The following is a 24,959-nucleotide window of genomic DNA, read 5'->3' on the forward strand; positions in this document are numbered from 1 at the left end:
CATGTAAGTCTTTCACGGGTCCCTGGGTAAAGAGAGACAGTTTGATAACTCTATATTTAGCACCAGTTAGGAGAGCTAGGAAGAAAAAAAACAAGGCTGAAATTCTTGAAAGATACTTAGCTGCCTACTGTTGGTGGAAAGGTTCAGAGGAATTAGCTAGAGCTTCCTTCAGAGCTGGTTGGATTTTCTGGGTAATTTCTGGCATGATTTACCGACCATGTTTGGCTGAGGCTCTGGGAGAGGGGCTGGAAGGGTTCGAGGGAAGGAAGGACACCCTCTCCCCCATCACACAGGGACTGTCTGCTCTGTGCCCCCCCCGCCCCCCCCGCCCCCCCCGCCGCGTGGGTAGCTGCCATGGTAAAGAGTGTGGTGGGCGTACTTCTTTCAGCCTTGCAAGCGCTTAAACATATGGAACTGTACTTGGTAAGAGTCAGCACAAATCCTCCAGCTTAGCGACTAGGGGGCCCCCATTATTCAAGCCACTTTTGTGCATGCCACGGCTTTGCAAATTAGCGGCGCTGTTACAGCCCCTGCTGGGGGAAATGGACGCGCCTTGCTTCATTGACCCATTGTGTTCAGGGTCTAGAAAATTGGGGTGGGTGGAGAGCCCCCGACAGAGGGGCCTTGTGAGTGGCAGAGCCTGCTAGTGGGGGGGCGGGTGGCTCTGGCTTCAAAGCAGAGACACTCTTCACCCTGCCAGGCACCTTGGCATGGCCTGTGGTATATTTCTTTCTCATTACAATAGCGGTTTGGGAGGGGGGCTTGCCTGTGTATGGTGCTGCTCTTCGGAGAGGTGGTGGGGGGTGATATGCAAATGCTGTCACCTCCCCTGAGTGATTTAATGGCAGTACAGTGGAGGTTCCCAGAGTAAATCATTTCGGTTCCCCCCACCGGATGCAGGGAACTTGGGAGGTGTGGGGCTTCTGCATGAGCTGCGGTGCTCGGAGCCAACAATGAGCATGGTGGCTGCCGTGATCCAAGAGAGCAAAAGAAACCCCTCGCTTGTTGGTGTGAAGTGCAGGAGGGTGGTCTCTGGGCCGGCAAAGCCCTTCTAGGGGCCTTGTTCCCTGGTGAGCCCCCCAGTTGTACGCGGCTGGGTGGCTCCTTTCTTCTCTCCTGGGTCTCATACTGAATGGGCACAGAGAGGGTACACTTCCCTTTGTAGCTATGTGTTGAGCAAGGGCGTGCTGCCCATTGCCGTGGGGAGATGGGGGCGCCCTGGCACTGGAGACAGCATCGTGGGGCGAGAGTGGTACCAGCCGCTGGCTCTTGGAGTAAATGAGTGGTCTTGCAGAGCAAGGAGGCATCTTAGAGCCTCTCTCCCCCGCCCCCCCCAACAGCCCCCTTTGCAGATGGGAGAAAGGGGACACAGGCATGGGGAGTGACTTGCTCAGGGTCACACAGTGAATCGGCGTCAGAGCAAGGCTCATGGCTTACACAATTTCTCCTTTTAAAAAATTCTCCACCCAGGCGTTCCTCACTGTACACAGGGGAGTCTTTCTGGTAAAGGAGCTCTACTGTATGGTCCTCGAGGGGACTGTGGCTCTATTCACGGAGCCCAAGGTCATGAGAAAGACAGCTGCTTGGTGAGGTCAGAGTGGCAAGTGTCCGCTCACCAAGGCAGCAGGTCCTCACAGCGGAGCTGCTGGGGACGGGGCCACGGAGCCAAGAGCTGCCGAAGGGGCTCACCGCGTTCCAGGCCCCATCCCAGGCCTTGCCTTCCTTGTCTGGACACCATGGAAGCCTCGCCCCAGGGGCAGGCGGACACTCTCACTACTCACGGTTTATAGGTGAGGATATTGAGATCCAGAGATGCTAAGTAACTTGCCTGAGGTCACACAGTGTCAGGATCCTGGTCCAGGTGCCGATCACCAACCCCCCACCCACCCCCGCCCCACCTCACTCAGCCAGACTCCCCTGCGCGGCCTCACACATCGTGGTGTGGACGGGCTTCTGGATTCCAAGGTGCGGGGTGATGATCGCATCCCTTCCACGGGCCCGCCTTTGCTGGGGGCCTGCGTTTCTTTTCTGTAACAAATACATCTGTTAATGTGAACTGAGGTTTGGAGCCATAGAAATCAAACAGATGGGAGTCAACTCTGCAGGCAACTGGGAGTCCTTCAGATTGGGTGCCCTTGAGGGATCAGGTGGTTATGTTAAAGGCCGAGACTTTGGCAGACAGAATAATCCCCCTCCTTTCTATTTGGTCTCCTGTCCCTGGTTCTTCCATTTCAGTGGGCCTCAGAGTCGGAACAACTCAGTGACTAACCCCGATCTACTGCTGACTCTGTGTTCTGAGCCCTTCACAGAGTTTGCTTCATTGAGTCCTATACAACCCAGTGGGGGTAAGGACTGGTATTCACCCCATTTTACAGATGGGGAAGCTGAGACCCACACAGATGCCATGGCTTATGCAAGGTCACACAGACACAGAGGGAAGGGGGATGCGTGTGAACCCACAGTGAGCTTGGCTCGGAGTCTGTGTTCTTAACCTCTGCCTTCTCTGTGAGCATGGACACCGAGTTTTGTGGGCAGTTGACTGGATTTTGAGACTAATTTGGGCTCAGGGGATTCAGGGATGTGTCTTAAGTTGAAGGCAGAGTTGGTTCTTTTTTGAGAAAATCATTTTGGGGGATTTTGGCTGCTCTAGAGTCAGCCCCCTCAGTCAGGAGCCCTGGAGTGCATCGGCAGGGAGGGCTTGGCGTTTGGAGAATTGAGCCTGCGTGGAAGTCCAGTGGGGGAGGGTTGCCCTTGGGCCATGTCTGGCCCGCAGACTTCTCTCGTTGGTCGCGGGCATTTAAAAAGTGGGAGGCTGGGCGCCTGGGTGGCTCAGTCGTTAAGCGTCTGCCTTTGGCTCAGGTCACGGTCCCAGGGTCCTGGGATCGAGCCCCGCATCGGGCTCCCTGCTCGGCAGGAAGCCCGCTTCTCCCTCTCCCACTCCCCCTGCTTGTGTCCCTGCTCTCGCTGTCTCTCTCTGTCAAATAAATAAAATCTTTAAAAAAAAAAAAAAAGTGGGAGCTGTCGGTATCACGTTCCAGGTTGCTGGCTACTCTTGAGAAATCAGGAGATCTTGTCTAACCCTTGACTGCTCTGAGACTCAGTTTCTGCATCTGTAAAATGGGCCCTGTCTTAGTCCACGCAGGCTGCTGTAACAATATACCACAGGCTGGGTGGCTTGTGAACATCAGACCCCTGTTTCTCACGGTCTGGAAACTGGGAAGTCCAGGATCACGGCGCCAGCATGGCCACGTTCTGGTGAGAGCCCACTCCTGGCTCATAGATGCTGTCTTTCTCTGTGTCCTCCCATGGGGGGAGGGGGGCTCTCTGGGGTCTCTTCTACAAGGGCAGTAATCCCACCCATGACCTCATCACCTTCCAAAGGTCTCACTTCCTGGTAGCATCACATTGGGGGTTAGGTTTCAACATATGAACTTTGGAGGGGCACAAACGCTCAGCCGACAGCAGGCCCTGAACGTACCCCTTGCGGATCTGGTCACAAAGTTGGGCGATACCAAGGGAGTGAGGGGGCTGTCTGCATGGCCTGCGGTTTCTTAGGAAGGAGGACAGGCAAGAAGGGAAGGCCGAGTGGGCTCCTTGCTGAAACGGTCAGAGCTGTGAAGTGAAGGTTAAGGGTGGCTTCTCACTTTGGATTGCCCTGGATTCTTGGGTGACCGCCCAGGGAGAGGTTAGGGGCTCAGTTGTATCCCCAGTGGGGATACTAAGGCTCAGAGGGGCGCAGGGACCCAATCAAGGCAACACTGACTGTGAGTGGCAGGGTGGGGTGTCATCCCCAAAGTGCCCGACTCCTGTCTTTCCCGTCTCTAAGGTACCTTCTTGGCCTGGAGTTTTCCCTCAGTTTCCCTGCCCTCCGGCTTAGGCCACTGTGACCCTGGGGCTTGCATTCTAGGACAGGTTCATGTGATGGAGAGAGAGAGAGAGAGACAAGGAGCCAACAAATTCACAAACAGGAAAGTCCTCAGCAGTAATTTGTGCTCCTTATATTCAACACAAGGCAACGTGATGGGAGAGTGACTGGGTAATCCAGGAAGACTTCCTGGAGGAGGTGGTGTTCGATCTTAATCTGAGACCTGCATGATCAGAAGGAGCCAACCTGGAGAAGGGTGTTCCAGGCAGAAGGAGTGTGAATACTTGCAAGGTACCCTGCACAGTGCCTGGCACGTAGCGAGTGCCAAGAGCTCCCTGCTCCCTCCCTCCCTCCCTCCTTCCTTCATTCATCAGACAGATATTAATCAGCTCTGAGCACTGTGGGGGCATAGTATGGAACAAAGGAGACACATCCCCCCATTCTGAGGAGCTGGCATTCTGGTGGAGCAAGACAATAATAAAACAACGGACAGACAGATACATAATGTCAGGCGGTGATAGGTGCCATGGGGAGAGCCAAAGCATGGTCACCCTTTGTTACTTTATTCTCCATCCAGGTGCTTGTTTTGCTACTTGCCACTCAGTGCAGGATGGACCCCTGATGCCCACTGTCTGCCGAGGGAAGGGGAGAAAGAAGCCTAGGTTCTTCGAGTTGAATTCCGACGTCTCCCCCTGCTTGAACCACCTGGGTCCACAGTCAGGGTGTTCCGAACTCCCTTCCCTGGCACCTGACTCCTTCTTAACTGGTCAATACCCTCTCCTTACACTTCAGTCCCAAAATAGTTACATAAAAAATCAATAGAGTCCAATTTGATTTGCTGTATTTTATTACTGAGGGTGATGGGAGTGTCTGGAATCGCCTGGTTGCTTCTGAGCCTGGTTGTTTTGCAGTGTTAACCTAAATTAACCCATTGGGGGACCTAACTCATCATGGCTGGGCTTTGGTGCCCAGAATTCAGTGCCCAGGAAGGGTGACTCAGTAAATAACGCATCTGTAATGTCTGCTTTGTGCTCGGAATGCCTCCCACCAGGGCTTTTAATGCATCGGAGCAAATGGCCACATAAAAATTGTGCTGGGGTTGCAACCAGCGCTTCCGGGGCTGACTCCGTGCGCCTGCTGGAGGGTCCTGTCTTTCCTTCCAGACCTCCGGAGTGGCAGGCTGCCTCTGCCTGGTCTCCCGGCCCTCGGAATCCGTAGCTCCCTTTGTTTGCCTGTGCTCTTCATGTTATGTCCCGTCGACGTATTTATATCCTTGGCTTGGTATTTTTCCCTTCTGCAGTTGGGCCATCTGCTGCTGCAGGTGGCTGGCACTCCTGGGTGCGCTGAGGGGGCCAGACTCCTGGGGATGGGGGGCACCTGGGCAGAGGGATGGGGGCTCTGCAGACGATGAGGCTGCAGGGGGTGGCCAGGTGGGAGGGGACCCTGTTCTCCCCGAGTCTGCGCCAAGCGGAAATATTGGGCAGGGGCGGTGGAAGGGGAGGGACATGGTGTGGATGGAAAATGTCACTTCACCAAAAAAGTTTCCGAGGATGGCAGTGAATCGGGACATTTCCAGGCCGTGGAAGCCCCTGGCTGCCTTTGGGCAGTATCTGGCCCAGAGACGTGTCTTGTTAGTTGCCAGCATTTAAAAAGTGGACCATGTCAGTATCCAGGATCCCGGCTTCTCTCAAGAAACTGGGAGACCTGGGACACTGCTCTAGCTCCATGACCTCTCTGAGACTCCGTTTCCCCGACTGTAAAATGGGTCTTGAACTCCCCTCCTGCTTCCTTCCTCCTTGTCTGCCTTTGCTTTGAACATATTTTTATTGTGCTCCTATGCTGTGATGGGCCCTGTTCTCGGGGCTGGTAAAACAGCAAGGACAAGACAGCCAAAGGCCCCTGTCCTCGTGAGGTCAGCATTAAGGTGGAGACAGACAGATATGGACTAAATGAATAACTAAAATGCAGTTTATTGAGGGGTAGTAAGTGCTACAGAGAAGCACAGAGAAGGGCCCCAGAGAGGGAGCGCTGGGGAAGGAAGTTTTGCAATTTTATTTTATTATTAAAAAATTTTTTTTTTATTAAGTAAACACTACACCCAATGTAGGGCTCAAACTCACAACCCCAAGATCAAGAGTTGCATGCTCCACTGACTGAACCAGCCAGGCACGCCTGCAATTTTAAATAGCAGCATCTGGAAAGGTGACATCTGAGCGAAGACCTAAAGAAGTGAGGGAGTGAGCTGTCTGGTGGCTGGCTTGGGGAAAAGTGTTCCAAGCAGAGGGAACAGCTGTGCAAAGGCCCTGAGGTGGGAAGGTGCTTGGCAGGTTCAAGGACAGAAAGGAGGCCAGTGCGACCGAGTTTGAGGGAGGGAGGGAGAGCAGTAGATGAGGGGACAGGGTCAGGTCTGGTAAGGACCGTGGCTTTTCCTCTGAGCGAGGTGGGAGGGCAATGCTCTGACTCCCAGGAGCAGAAGCAGGGAGAGCCGAGAAGGGCTACTGCGCTAGTCCAGGCTTGGATCACAGTGGTGGCTGTAAGGAGGTCACAAGTGAGGGGTGCCTGGGTGACTCAGTTGGTTAAGCGACTGCCTTCGGCTCAGGTCATGATCTCAGGGTCCTGGGATCGAGCCCCGCATCAGGGTCCCTGCTCGGCGGGAAGCCTGCTTCTCCCTCTCCCACTCCCCCTGCTTGTGTTCCCTCTCTCGCTGTCTCTCTCTCTGTCAAATAAATAAATAAATCTTTAAAAAAAAAAAAAAGGAGGTCACAAGTGGGATTTGGGTGCATTTGGAAGGTTGCTGCACAGGACCGGCTGACTGATAGATTCGTTCAGTAAATATTTACTGGGTGCCAATGCCATGCCTATCACTGTACTTGGAATTGGGGCCAAATCAATATTTGTTAGCGATGAAATTATAAACAGAATGTACGTCTGTGAGTTGGGCTTTTGCCTTCCATAAGTTCTTCCCCCAACAGCCCCAATGAGAAGGTTGGGGTGGATGAGCCTGTGTTTCTGCATCTCTGGAATGGACCTGGTAACACATCCTTAGGGAGAATATAGTTAAAGGGATCCAAGGATGACCCTCGATGCAAATTGCTTATTAGCACAGTGTAAGTGCTCAGGAAATGGTGGCAGTTATTAATAACGTTGTTAGGACCGTTAGGAAGCCAGGACTCTGTTACCCTCTTTGCCCCTGGAAGCACAGTGAGTGGAGGTTGAATTTGAACCATGATCTATCAGACTCTGGTGTTCATTGTTCCTGCTGGAACCGGTAATATTAAAAGAAAAAAAGTTGCTGTGCTCATGATGTGATTATTCTGGGACAGTTGATTGCTCTTTGCCAGGATAAGTGTACTCGCTTTATCTAGTAGATGTGTAGGTGAAATGTTGTGTGTCAGTCAAATCCTATCTTCTCCATCACCTTCCACAACATTTTGGAGATGTGTAAGTTTCATCCAAACCTGGGCTGGCTTTGGCTCTTGACATGCTGCTTATTAGTTTCTGCGTCCCTTAAACCGGCATCCCCAAACTATGGCCCATGGACTGAATCTGGCTCTCTACCTGTGTTTGTAAATAAAGTTTTATTTCAACACAGCAGCATCCATCTGTTTACATAATCTCTGTGGCTGCTTTCTCCCAACAATGGGAAGTGAGTCATGTCAGAGATGATCTTGCCTGCAAATCCTGAATAAACTACCTAACTACCTAGTGCTTTTAAAGAACAAAGCTTGCCTTAAAGGAAAGTCAAACAAGGAATGCTCTGTAAATGAGTGTTTCTAGCACACATTTGTGGCCAAGAACAAGTATCCCTTTTTAACGTCAAAAAAATTGTCCAGCGCATCTGAATGAGAAGAATTGTGGGTTTGGTATCTCTTGGTTGAAAAAAAAAAAAACATATTGATTGAAAGTTGCCATCAATTCAATAATGCTTTTGAACGAGTAGGTTTTGGTAATTACAGTAGCATTTATGTAACATTTTAAAAATAGTAGCACATGTGTGTGTGAGATATTTTTACTCTGTAGGCAAAGCTGGTTGACTTACAGCTCAGAAGACCCCTTGTAGGGATGCTGCCAGAGATAACTAGTATTAAAGGAGCCCACTGGTTGGTTATTTTATACTTGGCATGACTCCGATCAATGGATCTCTTTTATGGCCTTGTGTTTTTTCTTTTTGGGTTGTTTTAAAGATGAACATAGCCTTCTCTATGTTTACTTGTGACACCCAGGTCCGTGATACTTTAAGTTTTCAATGCTAAGATTTCAAGTTCACTTGTGGAGATGATGTGCCAAATGCAAAGTGCATATCGCTATATTAATGTGGATTCTTACCATTGCAAGGGACAAAATTGGGAATTTACTGGACTCTGGAGCTAGGAAGTTCAAGGAAGAAACAGCTTCAGGCATGGCTAGATCCAGGGGCTTAACACTCCTAATGGGCGCTTCTGTTCTCTCACTTTGTCTCTTGGTTCTCTTCTCCTCTGTGTTCATTTAATTCTCAGACAGGCTTTCTCCACCTCCTGGCAAATCTGGCCACAGTCAGCTCCGGGCTTTGTGCCAAAATCACTCATCTCTTTTCTAATTATAACAGTGAGAACCCCTGGACTAACCTGGGTGCTGTACTGACCCCTCAACCAGGGACTGGGACTGTGGATGGGATCCTGTATGTGATCAGCCACACTTAAGTCAGAAGCTCATCTCTGGAGTTGGAATTGGAAGCACATTGCCGGAAAGAGAGACGGGAGATGATTTCCCGGAGGAAAACCTTGGTGCTTACACCAGAAGGAAGACAAAGTTGCTGCAACAGCTTACCAAGTGAGGTGGGGAGAACCCTCCAGGCACGGAGGGCCCTCACTTGTGGGCAGAAGCCTCTGGTGCCCCTTCTCCAAGGAGCCGGAAGACACCCCATCCCATCCTGTGCGCATTCTTGGCTGCTTCTGAAACCGTGACCTCTGAAGCCCCAGTTTGGGGATTTCACACATATTTTGGTTGCTTTGATTGAAAGCATGGAATATCTGGGATGCGATCTGCTAATATCTATGAGAAGAGAACCTGGTCTTTTTACCCAGCAATCCTACTTCCGGGAAACCTATTTTTTTTTAGAAGCAAAAGCACCACTATACAAGGGTGTCTGTTCAGGGATATTTACAGCAGCATCTTCTATAGTGGTGACAAAGACACGACTGTCCATCCGTAAAGTAGTTCTTAGCTAAGTGGTGGTATTTCCATGTGGACTACCACATAACTGTTAAAAAGAGCGGCTTGGAGCTATATCCATTCTCCCGAAACAGGATTTATTGTCAAGTGTCTGCACCCCCATATTGAGAGGAGTTGTATGGTAACTGACACCGTACAATGCCATTTTAACAAAAACAATGAACCAAAAGTCCCCTCTGCGTATAAAGTAGCCAATATTTATATAGTGCTTGCTGTATGCCAGTCACAATTGTAAGTACTTTACATGGTCATCTCATCTAATACTTACAACAAGCCTAGGTGGGTGGGTATTATTATATCCCTTTTAAAGAAGGGGAAATTAGAGTTACACGACTTCAGTGAAGGAATGAAGGGGGTGATGTGGTGGGTGGTGGGAAAGAAGGGGCAGGAACGGGAGGACATCTGGAATGTTTGAGACATTTTAGCCACAATAATGCTGAGTTTTATGAAGAGAGCCCTGCTCTTTCCCTTAGGGTTCCTGGGTCCCTGTTGGGGCTGCTGAGCATGCCTCTGTGGGGATCCTCCAAATTTGCTGCTGTGTTTTGCTGGTGCAGGGGGCTATGGTGCACGGAACTCAGGCGAGCCAGGGGGATGCTGCTTCATGGTTCCCTGGGGGAAAGGAAGACTGGGTGTGTGGTGTGATGGACATATCTGGTGAGATTGGTTTCATCAGTAACACAGACTTAAAATGGCAGTGGCTTAAAAAGTAGGAGATTGTTTCTCTTCCAAGCCAGATTCTGGAGCTGTGTAATTCAGGATTTTAGATTAACTCTGTTCCATGAATTTCAGATGGGCCCTTGCTCCCTTCTACCATTTCAAGGTTGTGGTCTTTGTCCTCATGGTCCAAGATGGCAGCTGTGGGTACAGCAGTTTCATCTTCATTCCAGACACCAAAATGGGGGTGCAGACAAAGAAAGGGTAGAGGATGTGCATCAGTTGTCTTTTATGGAAGAGTCCTGGTAGCCCCATGATGCTTTTACATATATACTTATATCCCATTGGCTGTGACTAAGTCACATGGTCACATCTAGCTGCAAGAGAATCTGGGAAGTGTTTTGTTTTTAGAGAGAGAACGAGAGAGCGAGTGAGTGGGGTGGAGGATAGAGGGAGAGGGAAAGAGAGAATCATAATCGGGTTCCACACCCAGCATGGTGCTCGATCTCACGACCCTGAGATCATGACCTGAGCTGACATTAAGAGTTGGATGCTTAACCGACTGAGCCACCCGGGGCGCCCCCATGGGAAGTCTTCATTTTAGATTGCTACAAATCAAGAGTTCTGTTACTGCGGAAGAAGGACAGAATGGAGGCCAGGGGAATAATTAGTACTCGGTGATGCATACCTTAGCAGGGTAACATAGTGTTTGGAGAGAAGGCATGAACCATCAGGACCTTTTATTATCGTGTGTGTGTGTGTGTGATTTTATTCTGCCTCCTAAGGTGGGGCCTGGGGGACATAAGTTTTTATGGGTACTGAGAGGAAAATGAAAGCAGTTTGGTGAATGATTAACACCATCTTGGGCAAAGATATAAATATGGCTTAAAGAAACATTATAGATAAACCCAAAGTCCCTTTTGAACAATTTCATATCCTTCCCAGAGGTAACCATTTATATCAGTTTGCTGTGTATTTTTCCCTGTAGGAAATATATATATGCTACAACATAGTTTTAGGTTTGTTTTTGGGTACATATACATCTTGTCTCTTCCCCAGTATCCATGTGCATATAGAACTATCTTACTTTTTTGAGTTGCTGCATGGTAGTCCATGGTATGGAAATATCAAAGTGTATTTAGTGATTTCCCACTACCTCATAAGAAGGGGATTCCCCAAACATAGAAAAGGGGGTTAGACAGAAGGGGTTCACCCACCAGGAACACTGTGTAGAGATCAGCACACAACCAGGATCTGCAGACATTTGAAATAAGCAGGGGTGGGACCGAGGAAGGAGGAAGAGCTGACACCTGAGGAAGCAGACTTACCAGAGCAACGGGGACAATGGGGGTCTGGGTCTTAGAGACCTGCCGGGGCTTCCCGAGGTTCTAGTCCTAGTGATTCCCACTGGGTGGACCCCCAAAGGACTTGGAATGCCAGCCCATCTACTCCTTGCATTTCTCCAGATTCTGCGAGCTTCAGTCTTAAAAAAGGGACATCTTCCAATTCCCCAGTCTCTACCTCTTCAGCCCTTAATGCAAACTCACTTGTTTGTAATGGAAAAGGCTCTCCAGAAAGCACCATGGATTTATGGTGAAATTTTTATTTCCTTATGATATCTTTTTCTCCTTCCACCCACCACCCCCTACGCCCAGCCCGGTTTAAGTGTTTTTCTCTTAAATTTATGGGCTGAGCTGTTAAGAGGGTCTGCATATTTCAGGAGGAAAGGTATCGGGGGAGGAGGAGGTGTCAGCCTTGCTGTTCACACCAGCTTCCCTTACACAAGCTCTGAAGTGGCCTCATCTTCTTACTGGAACAATTTGCCTGTCAGCTCAGATCATTTTGTGAAGGTGACTGTGTTCTGCTTCTCTCTCACCATAGCACAGACACAACATGAGGGAGGAAGGTGTTGCAGTGCTTTTCCCCATATTTCCCACACTTCAAGGGTTCCTCGCTCCTCTTGTTCCACCTCTTCCTTTGTGAAAGTTTTTAATACATGTTTGAGTGAGGGAATGGACCAGTATCACATCGCTCACCGCTGAGTTATGTACTGTTTGCTGCTTCCCCAATTGCTTTATTCTTGTGAACTGTTTCAAGTGCATCACTAAAATTTAGGGCATGAACTCAGGCAGGCAGACTGACTGCCTGGGTTTGAATCCCAGCTCTGCCACTTGCTAGCTCTGTGACTTTGGGCTGGTTACTTAGCCTCTCTGTGCTATAGCATTCTCCTCTGTGACATGGGGAGAGTAGGAGCTCCTACTCCTTGGGCTGCTGTGAAGTTTAAGGGAGAGGGGCATAAAAATTCAACACATGCTTGACTTTGCATGAGTCCTTAATAAATGTTAGCACTGCTTTAATTCTCTTCTCCATTCACTGAATTTTTTTTAAGATTTATTCATCTATTTTAGAGAGAGAGAGAGAGAGAGAGAACGTGAGTGGGGGGAGGGCAGAGGGAGAGCCGGAGAGAATCTCAAGTAGACTCCCCACTGAGCGTGGAGCTGGACGCGGGGCTCAAGGCTAGGACTCTGAGATCACGACCTGAGCTGAAACCAGGAGTCAGATGCTCAACCCACTGAGCCCCTCAGGCGCCCCACACCCCGAATGTTTAATTGAACACGTACTATGTGCCCTGGTGCTCATTTTTCTGGTTTTGCTCGTTTCTGCTCCCACATTACTTCATATCCAGATCCTGTCACATGATAGGATCACTTTCTTTTATTAATTCATGTTTTAAAGTGAAGATATAATTGACAGACAATATTAGACTGGTTTCAGGTGTACAGAGCAGTGATTCATTATATATGTTATGAAATGGTCACCATGATAATTGTAGTCGCTGCATGTTACCATACAAAGTTTTTACACTATTATTGACTGTATTTTCTATGCTGTATACTGTATCCCTGTGTCTTATTTATTTTATAACTAGAAGATTGTACCTTGTGATCCCCTTCACCTATTTTGACCACTCCCCTCTCCCCTCCCCCTTTGGCAACCATCAGTCCATTCTCTGTATCTGTGAGTCTGTTTCTGTTTTGTTTTGCCTGTTTGTTTTCCTTTTTTAGATTCCACATATAAGTGAAATCCTATGGTATTTGTCTTTCTCTGTCTGACTTATTTCCTTAGCATCATACCCTTTAGCTCCATCCATGCTGTTGCAAGTGGCAGGATTTCATTCTTTTTTATGGTTGAGTAATATTCAGTACACACACACACACACACACACACACACACACACACACACACCCCATGTCCTCTTTATTCATCTATTGATGGACTCTTAGGTTGCGTCCACATCGTGGCTATTGTAAATAATGCTACAAAGAACATAGGGGTGCATATGTCTTTTCCAATTAGTGTTTTTGTTTTCTTTGGATAAATACCCAGAAGTGGGATTGTTGGATCATATGGTAACTCTATTTTTAATTTTTAAAGGAATCTTTATACTGTTTTCCATAGTGACTGCACCGATTTACATTCCCAACAATGGGGCACAGGGCTTTTCTTTTCTCCACATCCTCGCCAACATTTATTATTTCTTGTCTTTTTGATAGTAGCCATTCTGACAGATGTGAGGTGCTATCTCATTGTGGTTTTGATTTGCATTTCTTTGATGATGAGTGATGTTGAGCATCTTTTCATGTACCTGTTGGCCATCTGGATGTCTTCTTTAGAAGAATGTTCAGATCCTCTGCCCATTTTTTAAATTGGATTGTTTGTTTTTCTGATAATTGAGTTGTAGGAGTTCTTTATATATTTTATTTATATTTAAAAATGTTTTATTTATTCATTTGAGAGAGAGAGCACGAGCGAGGGGGAAGGGTGGAGGGAGAGGGAGAAGCAGACTCCCTACTGAGCAGGAAGCCTGACGTGAGACCCAACCCCAGGACCCTGGGACCATGACCTGAACCGAAGGCTGACGCTCAACCAACTGAGCCACCCAGCTGCCCTATATTTTTGGATGTTAACCCCTTATTGGATATATCATTTGCAAATATCTTTTCCCATTCAATAGATTGTCTTTTCATTTCATTGATGGTTTCCTTTGCTGTGCAGGGGCTTTTTATGTTGGTTTAGGCTCAGTAGTTTATATTTGCTTTTGTTATCCTTGCCTGAGGAGACAGATCTAAAAAATTATTGCTAAGACCAATATCAAAAAGCTTGTTGCCTATGTTTTCTTCTAGGATTTTTATGGTTTCAGGTCATACCTTTAAGTCTTTAATCCATTTTGAATTTACTTTTGTATATGGTGTAAGGAAGCAGTCCAGTTTCATTCATATGCACATGGCTGTTCAGTTTTCATGGTGCCATTTGTTGAAGAGACTGTCTTTTCCTCATTGTACATTCTTGCCTCTTTTGTTGTAGATTAATTGACCAATAGGTGTGGGTTTGTTTCTGGGCTCTCTGTTCTACCCCATTGATCTCTGTGTCCGTCTATATGCAAGTACCATACTGTTTTGATTACTGTAGTTTGAAGTATAGCTTGAACTCTGGGAACATGATACCCCCGGCTTTGTTCTCATTTCTCAAGATTGCTTTGGCTATTTAGGGTCTTTTGAGGTTCTGTACAAATTTTAGGGTTATGTGAAAAATGGTAGTGGTATTCTGATAGAGATTGCATTGAATCTGTGGATTGCTTTGGGTAGTATGGACATTTTGATACTATTAATTCTTCTAAATCCATGAGCACAGTATATCTTCCCATTTATTTGTATTGTCTTCAACTTCTTTCATCAGTGTCTTATAGTTTTCAGAGCACAGGTCTTTCATTTCTTTGGTTAAACTTATTCCTTGGTATTTTATTCTTTTTGATACAATTGTAAATGGAGTTTTCTTAATTTCTCTTTCTGATAGTTCATTTCTAGTGTATAGAAGTGCAACAGATTTCTGTATACTAATTTTGTATCTTGCAACTTTACTGAATTCACTTATTCTAATAGTTTTTTTGGTGGAGCCTTTAGTTTTTTTCTATATATATAGTATTCATGTTTTCTGCAAATAGTGACAGTTTTACTTCTTCCTTTCCAATTTGGGTCCCTTTTATTTCTTTTTCTTGCCCAATTGCTGTGCCTAATACTGTGGACTTCTAATACTATGTTGAATAGAAAGTGGCTGGAGTGGGCATTCTTGTCTTGTTCCTGATTTTAGAGGAAAAATTTTCAGCTTTTCACTGTTGAGTATGATATTAGTTGTGGGTTTGTCATATATGGCCTCTATTATGTTGAGGTATGTATGTTCCCTCCCTACTGACTTTGCTGAGAGTTTTTATCATAAATGAATGTTGAATCTTGTCAATTGCCTTTTCTGCACCTATTGAGATGATCATATGATTTTTGTCCTTTGTTTTGTTAATGCAGTGTGTTATGTTGATTGATTTGCAGATGTTAAGCCATCCTTGCATCTGTGGAATATGTCCCAACTGATTAGGGTATATGATCTTTTTAATGTATTGTTGAATTTGGTTTGCTAGTATTTTGTTGAGGACTTTTGCATCTATGTTCATTGGGAATAGTGACCTGTAATTAATTAGTTAATTAATCGTCCTTCCTTCCTTCCTTTCTTTCTGTCTGTCGGTCTTTTCTGGTTTTGTATCAGGGTAATGCTGACCTTGTAGAAAGAATTTGGAAGTGTTCTTTCCTCTTCAATTTTTTTGGAATAATTTGAGAAGGATAGGTATTAACTGTTCTTTAAATGTTTGGTAGACTAAAAAAACAAAACAAACACGAAGCAGAAACAGACCCATAAATACAGAGAACAAACTGATGGTTGCTGGGGGAATGGGCCGCATGGGTGAAGGGAAGTAGGAGACACAGGCTCCCAGTTGTGGAATGAATAAGTCACAGGGGTGAAAGGTACGGCATAGGGGACATAGTCAATGGTATTGTAATAGCATTGTATGGTGACAGATAGTTACACTTGTGAGCATAGTATAATGTACAGACTTGTTGAATCTTTATGTTGTACATCTGAAATTAATGTAACATTGTGTGTTAACTATACTTCAACAAAAATAAATAAGTAAATAAGTAAATCAATAAATATTTGGTAGAATTTACCTGTGAAGATATCTGGTTCTGGACTTCTGTTTGTCGGGAATTTTATTTTATTTATTAGTTTTTTTAGAGAGAGAGAGAGAGAGAGTAGGGGGAGGGGCAGAGGGAGAGAGAGACTCTTAAGCAGGCTCCATGCCCAGCATGGAGCCCCATGCAGGGCTCGATCTCACGACCCTGAGATCACGACTTGAGCCAAAATCAAGAGTAGGATGCTTAACTGACTGAGCCACCCAGGTGCCCCATTTTTTTTTTTGAGTCTATTTTAATTACTGATTCAATTTCATTCTATTCTAATCAGTCTATTCATATTTTCCATTTCTTCATGATTCAGTCTACAAAGATTGTATGTTTCTAGGAGTTTATCCCTTTCTTCTAGGTTGTCCAATTTGTTAGAACACCCTGATTTTCATTCAGGAGACCACAACTTCCCTGCTTTGAGGCCATGTGTTTGGGTGGGTACTGCCAATTTTCTCCTCCTCCTCCATGGGCTGGCTCATGACTTGCTGACCAATCAGAGCATCTCAGCAAGGCCTCAAGGATTGGATCACGGTCGGGCATATGACCTAAGCTGGGCCAGTGAGGGCCAGCCCTGGGATATTTGTTGCAAGCACTGGGGAGGAGGCCCTTCTTTTCTGTTGCAGTTGCTAAGCTGGTAGGATGTGAGCCTGGAGGTATCCGTTAGTATTGCTGTGTAACAAATCACCATAAACTAATGGCTCAAAACAACACACATTTATTATTGATTAGGACGTTGGGCATGGGTTCTCTTCTGCTTCCAGATCTCTCACAAAGCTGCAGGCAAAGTGTTAGCCAGGGCTGGGGTCTCATTTGAAAGCTTATCTGGGGAGGGATCTGCTCCTATGTTCACATGGTTGGTGGCAGGTTTCAGGTTTTGTGGGCTCTTGGGCCAAGGGCCTCAGTTCTTTGCCTTGTGGCCCTCTCTCCATATGGCATTTGGCTTCATCAAAGCCACTATGTGACCGTCTCTTGCAACCTAATCAGGGAAGTGATCTTCCTTCCACACTGAGGTATTCTGTCAGTCAGAAGGAATTTACTCAAGGGGAGAGGACTGTGCAAAGCTGTGAATGCCATCAGGTGGGGAATATTGCAGGCATCTTAGAAGCTGCCTACTGTTCTGGACCCTTCCACCCTGTGGTGGAAGATGAAACCAAGGGATACAGTGGGAAGCTTTGCTGGTGACCGTATTGGAGTACCCAGCAGGAACTACTTCTAATTTTTTTTTTAATTTTATTTTCAATATTTAAAAATTTAAAATTTAAAAATTTTATTGTCATGCCCAATGTGGGTTTGATCTCATGACCCCAAGATTGAGTGTGGCATGCTATCCCAACTGAGCCAGCCAGAGCCCCTAGAAGTAGCTGTTTCTGATATGAGCTTGATGTTGAACTTCCCCAGGACCTGACCCAATATACTTTGTTATCTTAAACTACTTTGAGTTGGGTTTCTGTCGCTTGCAACCAGGAGAGTCCTGACAAAGTCTTGTGGAGGCTTCTCAGATTCCCTCCTCTGGCAGTGACTGCTTCTCCTTGGCTAGCCTTTGGCATTCTGTGTGCTTGACTAAAATCTAGAAAATCTGCGCATACCTCATCTCCCCCTCCAGACTGAGCTCATCGAGGACAGGGTTGTATGGATATTATTTTATCCCCCTTCCTTGCTTTACTTGCAGGGCCTCGAATGCTATCAGACACAGGAGAAGCCATCTGCCGGTAATTACTGGTGTGAGTCGCTCTTCCTTGCCCCTCCCTCTCCCCTCCCCCCTGCCAATCAAAAATGTTTCAAAAGTGATCTCAATCTCCTGCACCTGGCTCGGGGTTGGAACGCTGAATGTCAAAGACGAAAACATCGTTGATGCCACCCTCCAGAGGCAGCAACAACTGCACACACACACTGTGGCAAAAGTGTGAATTTCACCACATTGGGTGGGTCACCCTAACAGAAACGACAAGTCACAAGCAACGGACCTGATCAGAGGTGGTGCTGGCTGATTCCCTCAACATTCTAGATTTTAATCGAGTACTTCTATGACAGCCCTGCCCTTTGCAAGCATTTGCTGATACCAACATATTTATTTTTAGTGATAGGATTTTATAATTTTTTCTAGGCTTAGTAGAGTTTTGTTGTATATCCAGAACATATGTTAAAAAAAAAAAAAGTTTTCTCATGAAGCCACTTTAAAATGCTTTTCGTTAATGCATTCAGTCCATTGCAATGACCTAGCCTCCAAAGCCACTCGGGGTCACTTTCCACTGCATTTTATTCATTAGATGTCAGCCCGTAATCAAGGGAAAGGGAATTTGATGCCCCCTATTGATCAGAGAAGAATTTGCAGACATGTTTTGAAAGTGTTTAAAAGACCTCTGACCTAGGATGGGGAGAGGTGGGGGTGGGAGGGAGGAGCTTAACTCCTGGATTCATCAGGAGGGCTGTGAGCCCTGGGATGGAGGGTGGCCAGACCCCAGCTGGGGAATGGTGGTCCAGTGGACCTGGTTTACTTTCCCCTTAGTTTTTTTTCCAAATGTAATAATGTCTTTCTGGTCTTCCTCAGCGGCACCAGTTGCCCCAGGCCCTTTTCTGGTGCCTGGCCTTGGGGGCCTGTGATTGATTGATTGATTGATTGATTGATTTTTTAAAGATTTATTTATTTGACAGAGAGAGACAGCGAGAGAGGGAACACAAGCAGGGGGAATGGGAGAGGGAGAAGCAGGCTTCCCGCCGAGCAGGGAGCCCGATGCGGGGCTCGATCCCAGGACTCTGGGATCATGACCTGAGCCGAAGGCAGACGCTTAATGACTGAGCCACCCAGGCGCCCCAGGGGGGTCTGTGATTTAAACGTGGCCTCTCACAGTCTCTGGCCTGATTCCTGGACAGCAGGTTTGTTGTGGGGTCCTCCTGGCATCTGATCTTGGTGGTGGCTTTGGTACCCAGATATTCCTTCCCTGCAGCCCCCTGCCTCCCTGTCCCTCTTCATTCTTTTGCTCCTTTACTCCCCTTAAAAGGGGTCATTGCAAGTAGTTAGCATTCCAGGACCGTGGCAGTGGCTGCTTTCATGGATGTGAGAGACTTGAATTAGAATATTAATTTCACCTGGGGCTTGGGCACATTGTTTCTGTGCTGAGCTCATATTTAAAAGCGGGAAAATGTAATTGGCTCCTTCCTCCCGTGTCTCTTCTGGAGGCTCCTGGGGGAGCGAGTGGGAAGTTTTAGAGTTTCTGTGACCTGCTTGCTTTGCGGGGTCGTGCGAACCCCTGTCATTTACGCACGTGCCGAAGGAAACTTGGCCACCTGCAACCAGCATCTCGTGGCCACCTCCTGCCCTGGGGCCTATCTGCTTGGCCAGCACAGTGCTGTAATAATTTTTGAGCCCGTATTCAAGAGATAGAAGATTTAGTATGAAAATTTGGATGTTCGGCTTGTCCTTGAAGAGCAGGAGGGCTGGTAGCACAGGGCCACCTTCCCAGATAGGGACAACTGGCTGCGGTGCCACGATCTCCAGTTCATTCATAAGCTGTTTAGTGAGCCACCACTCTGCGCCAGGCACTGTTCCAGGAACGGGGGATAGAGCCCCTGCCGTCAAGGAGCTTGCATTCCATCTAGAATGCGTCGCTTGTGTAGGTTGCCTGTCTAGCCCTCCAGACCAGCACTGTTCGATAGAACTTCCTGTGATGATGGGGATGTTACCTGTGTGCGCTGTCCAGGATGGCAGCCGCTAGCCACGTGCTACTGTTGAGCACCTGAAATGTGGCCAGTGAAAGGAACTGAATTTATGATTCCAGTTCATTATCATTCACATATATTTAAATTTAAGTTTAATCAGCCACACGTGGCTACTAGCTAAGGTATTGCACAGTGGGGCTCTAGATACTTGCATTTGCATCTCCCACTTGTCAGCTAGCCCAGTGCCTTCATTTAACAGCTGGGGAAACCGAGGTATGTAAATGGTGCAGAGGCAGGATTCGAACTCGGATCTCCTTGATGGCTCGCCTGGGATGTCCAGTGTAATGAATATCAGTTAAGTAGCGAATGGGCCGAAGTGACGTTAGATGTAGCCGGAGACGTGGACAGGGCTCAGGTTATGCAGGGCCTTGCAGACTAAGGGAAGGAATTTGGATTAAAACAATTTATTGAGGTGAGATTCACGTACAAATTAGCCATTTTAAAGGGTGCAATTCAGTGGCATTTAGTACATTCACGGTGTTGTACAACCATCACCTCTATCTAGTTCCAGAACGTTTTCATCCTCCCAAAGGAGACCCCATACCCTTTATGTGGCCACTCCCAATTCCTCCCTTCCCCAGCCCCTGGCCACCACTGATTTACTTTCTGCCTATGGGTTTGCCCCTTCGGGACATTTCCTATCAATGGAATCAGACACTATGTGGTTTTTTGTGTCTGGCTTCTTTCACAGAGCATCATGTTTTTGAGGTTCATCCAGGTTGTAGCAGGTGTCCGTGCTTCCTTCCTGTTCATGGCTGAATCGTGGTCTACCGCATGCATAAGGATAATTTGGATCTTATGTAAGAGCAGTGGGGAGCCATGCGGGGTCATTGGCAGGGGCAGTTTCTTTCTGAGCGTTGCTGGAAGGAAGGCCCCCTTCTGCAGCCCCATGGTAAAAAGGGTTTCCTCCCCTGGGTTCCACAGAGCTGGTTTTCAGCTTTGTGTGGGGGTCCAGGGCGCAGGGCTGTCCCACCTGCCATCCCAGGTCCTTCCATACCCCTTCATGCCATAACCATGAGCACCCTCCCTGGACCCCCTTTGAGCGAATTCGGCCTTTGGGGGGTCCCCTTCCGCGTGCCTCCTGACACTCGGGTGTCCACCGAGGTGTGGGTCAGCAGTTTACGTGAGGCAAAGAACATTTGGAAATTGATTTGATTTGGAAAGGGAGCCTCCACACTGAAGAGGAGGGCTTGTGCTCCCTTACTTGAGCACAGAGGCAGGTCAGAGCCTGGGGGATTTAGGAGAGGAAATAAGGAAATAAAGATATAAGCCTGAATAGGCACAAGGGGCATCTATCTCTGGCTCAGCACCGGGCTGGCTAACCCAGGGCGGCAGCCGTCTCTCAGCAGGGCAAAGGCTCGGGGACTGAGTGTCCCTGGGGGTGGCCCCGGGGCCAGCTGGGCTCTTTTGCTCTACTCTGGCGAGGCAGAAGAGTAGCCTGGTCACTGGGACGGTGCTGACCAGGGCGTAGGGGGCCGTCCTGTTTCTGTCCCTTTGTCACCTCATGCTGTGGGCGGCCCTGGGGAGGGGCATTTACTCAGTTTGCTGGGCTCCGCCCCGGGGTCCAACAGCAGGGCCGGGAGCAGGGATCACCGGCTCCTCTGAAGCCCCTCTTCTCCTGGCCCGCTCCTCCTGGCCACCACCATGTGGACACGCCTGAGAGCGTGAAGACACTCGTCCCTTGTTTCTCAAGCCCTGTTGGTCATTGGCCTGAACCATTTGGCAGAGCTGAGTCTCAGTGACTCAGACAGACCTCTTTCTTGTGTGGCAGCTCTTCTTTGTTCCAAGAGTTTTCTCTTTTATACTATGGAATACAAAGGCTATTGATTTTATTTAAAAAAATATAATGATACAAGTTGTACATATATATTCTCTCCTGGTAGAAAATTAAAACGTTCCCCAATACTGAGTTCTCCTCTCCTTCCCCGGAGGTAACTACTCTGAGAATTGTGTGTCTTTCCAGACTTTTTTTTCTGTGAATCTCCTCTGTACCTGCTCAGTTGTTTGAACATCATTTTTTCATTCAACACATACTAATTTATTGAGTATTTTCTTTCCATGTCAGGCACTGTTCTGGATTCTGGGGACATACGAACGAAGGAGGTAGGCAAAAATCTTGACTCTCTTGTGGGTAGAGATTCTAGTGGCGGAAGTGATTGCTATAAAGAAAAATTATGCAGGGAGGGTGTTGGGAAATCCTGGATTGGGGGGACTTCCCTTTGTACCGAGGGTGTTTGTGGTTAGAGGAGAGCTGGTTGAGAAGACAGTGTGGAGCAGAGATCCCAACAACATCAAGGAGCAAATCTCTAGGCTTTCTCTGGGGGAAAGGATGCTGTGGGGGCAGCAAGTGCAAAGGCCCTGGGGTGGGAGCTGCCAGGTGTGTTAATGGAACTACAAAGAGGCCAGTGTGGCCTGAGGGTCCCTAGGGCAGAGGAGATCAGATTGGTGATGAAGCTTTATCACAAAGGGCTCAGTGGGTCAATGCAGTGCTTTTGACTTTTATCCTGAGTAGAGTGGGGACCCCCTGGGGGGGTTGAGCAGTGAGTGGTCTGGACCAATTCCCATTTTAAAAGCTTCACTTTGTTCCGCATCGGGCTCCCTGCTCCGCGGGCAGTCTGCTTCTCCCTCTGACCCTCCCCCCTCTCATGCTCTCTCTCTATCTCATTCTCTCTCTCAAATAAATAAATAAATTAAAAAAAAAAAAAAGCTTCACTTCCCTGTGGTGTAGAAGAGAGATCAATGCCTGGTGGGGTAGGGTTGGGGGGGTCACGGTAGAGACCGGAGAGCAGGCCATGGCGATGCTGGCGGCTTGGACCTGGGGTGGCGGTGGAGGTGGGGAGAAGGGAGGGGTCAGAGTCTGGGCCTGAGCTCTTAGAAGAGCTGACTTGCACCACCTCTTGTGGGGTGGTCCAAGGGCAGAGGAGGTGCAGGGGCATGTTTGATTTGCGAAGCTTGCTTTAAGTGGAGGTCTCAGGCGCCTAGCTGGATGTACGGGGCTCTGTTGGGAATTTCAAATGCCCCCTGCTCCAAATATTTGTCCCCCAACCAGCTGTCCCCTGTGTTGTCTTCCTGTGCCCTTCCCTTCCCCAAAGACAGCCTCAAACTCTGCAGACTTCCCTGAGCATAGCACTTCCTGCAACCCCACCTGCTCCCTGCAGACCCGTTTCCTCTTGTCTGGGTTTCTGAGCTGTTTCCAGGGCACAGAATATTGGTCCAGGAGCCTGGAGGCTGAGTCCTGCTGGAAGAACTCTGAGGAACAAGATGGGAAACCAGGGCATCCAAAACACAGGAGGGCCCCCAACCGCCTTTCGCCCTCCCTTTGAACTGGCCCTCACGGTTCACCTTCTGAGCGCTCAGCCTGGCTTCCTCTGTCACCAAATATAACAAATGGCTTCTAGCTGGCAGGGATGAGTGAGAGGTGTCCTCTCTCTCCTGTGCCGGCCACCCTGACCCTTTATTTAACCATCTACTCTGGGTATCTGAGCAGGCTGGGCTCCCCTGCAAAGTGAACCCTGGGGGTGGGGGCACCATGATGAAAACGCGGCTGCTTCATTCACGAATGGTCTGTAATGAAGCCACAAAGGAGCCTGCAAATCACTTGCTTGTTGCAACGGGAAACAAATGGATTTGGTGTCATCTCTTTCTCTTGGGGTGGGGGGGAGAGTCCCCGCCCCTAAGCAGTTCTTCCTCCACTATTTTTCTTAAAATTGAGGTGAAATTCACATAACATAAAATTAACCATGTTTAAAGCATACATACAATTCCATGTTTTTTTGTTTTGTACATTCACAATGTTGCGCAAGCACAGCTTCTGTCTAGTTCCAGAACATTTTCATCACCCCAAAAGGGAGACCCCAGAGCTGTTAGCAGTCACTCCCCATTACTGGCCCCCCCCAGCCTCTGGTGACCACTAATCTATGCTCTGTCTCTACGGATTTACCTATTCCAGACATTTCATATAAAGAGAATCCTACACTGTGTAACCTGTTGCGTTTGGCTTCTCTCACTGATACAAGGTTTGCAAGGCTCATCTACATTGTAGCAGGTGTCCCCGCTTCCTTTTCATGGTGGGGAATCACAGTCCAGCCAATGGTAGACCAGTTCATTTATCTGTTCATCTGTTGACAGACAACTGGGTCCTTTCCACCTTTAGGCTGTTGTGAATAGTGCCGCCGTGAACGTTCTCACCTGCAAGTATTTGAGCACCTGATTTCAATTCTTCTGGGTCTGCCTGGGGACTTTTTAAAAGCTCTCAGGTCTGGTTCTCAGTGGCTAGGATCGGGTCATGTGACAATCCCTGACCCAACTACGGTGACTCTGGCTGGCCCAGTCTGGGTCCTGTTCCTTCTCCTGGAATGAGGGAGGGGGTAGAATCAGTCCACTCGGACAGAGTGTGGAGGGGAGTCCTGCAAAGGAAAACAGCGCCACGGTCACCAGAGGAAGGTGTGATTGCTGGTCAGGCCACAACCACAGCTGCCCAGGCTAGCAGTCAGGCTTGAAAGAGCTAAAGAGAGCTGACTGTGTTTCAAAGAGGAGTGTGGGATATTTCTCAGTTGCCCTCCCCCCAGATCCATTCTTCAGCCTTTCTGGTCCTCACAGGCTGCATCCATCACCTGCACCTGTTTGCCCTTCAACTCCTGTCAGATGTGGCCAATGGGAGACCAGGCTGCAGATCCAAGAGCCGGGGGGAGACAGGCTGGAGGTGTCCCTTCCCTGCTCCCCTTGCTCTGTCACCACCTTTCTGCCCGGGGCTTCATCTCCTCCTGTTGCAGTGAGGAAGCTCGCCTCCCAGATGGTGCTGCCACTGGGCTCCAGACGCGGTGTTCTCTCCTCGGGAGGCCCAGCTTCCCATTCTCGCCTGTGTCTCAGGGCCTCTCTGGCCCTGCCCTTCCCCCCAGTCCTACACTGGGAATGCTCTTTCTGTCCGGTCTCTTATGGACATGGAGGAGACGTTGGCCGCTGTGTTAGTCTAGTTCCCCTGCAACTAGTTAGCACAAACATGGTGGCTTAGAGCAAGATGGATTTCTTATCTGACCATTCTGGAAGTCTGAAGTTCAAATTGGGTCTTGCTGGGATAATGTCAAGGTGTGGGCCGTACTGCGTTCCTTTTGGAGGATCTAGGGGAGCTCCCCCCGCTTCCTCATCTCTTCTGTCTCCACTGGACACCTGCATTCCCTGGCTTGTGGCTCTTTCCTCCACCTTCAGGGCCAGCTGCAGAGCGTGCTCTGTCTTTTCTGACCTCAGCTTCATCCTTACATTTCTACTCTCTGAATGACCTCCTGCCTGCCTCTTAGAAGGACCCTTGTGATCACATTGGGCCACCGGATAGCCGGGAGAATATGCCCATCTCAGGATCCTGAACTTAATCTCAGCTGCAAGTCCCTTTTGCCATATAAGGGTCACACTCCCAGATTCCAGGGATTAGGGCGTGGACATCTTTG

At 48.1% G+C, this 24,959-nt stretch overlaps 1 protein-coding gene across 2 annotated transcripts in view; it reads left to right on the forward strand.

The window, feature by feature from the left end:
* The window catches only part of TMEM132B (transmembrane protein 132B), a 270,431-nt gene that overhangs the window by 1,715 nt on the left and 243,757 nt on the right, over nt 1-24,959 (forward strand). The gene's annotated exons all lie outside the window — the stretch shown is intronic.

This window comes from Leptonychotes weddellii, chromosome 13 (genome assembly GCF_054177405.1).
Source record: "Leptonychotes weddellii isolate Sample4059 chromosome 13, ASM5417740v2, whole genome shotgun sequence".
NCBI classification, from domain to species: Eukaryota; Metazoa; Chordata; class Mammalia; order Carnivora; family Phocidae; genus Leptonychotes; species Leptonychotes weddellii.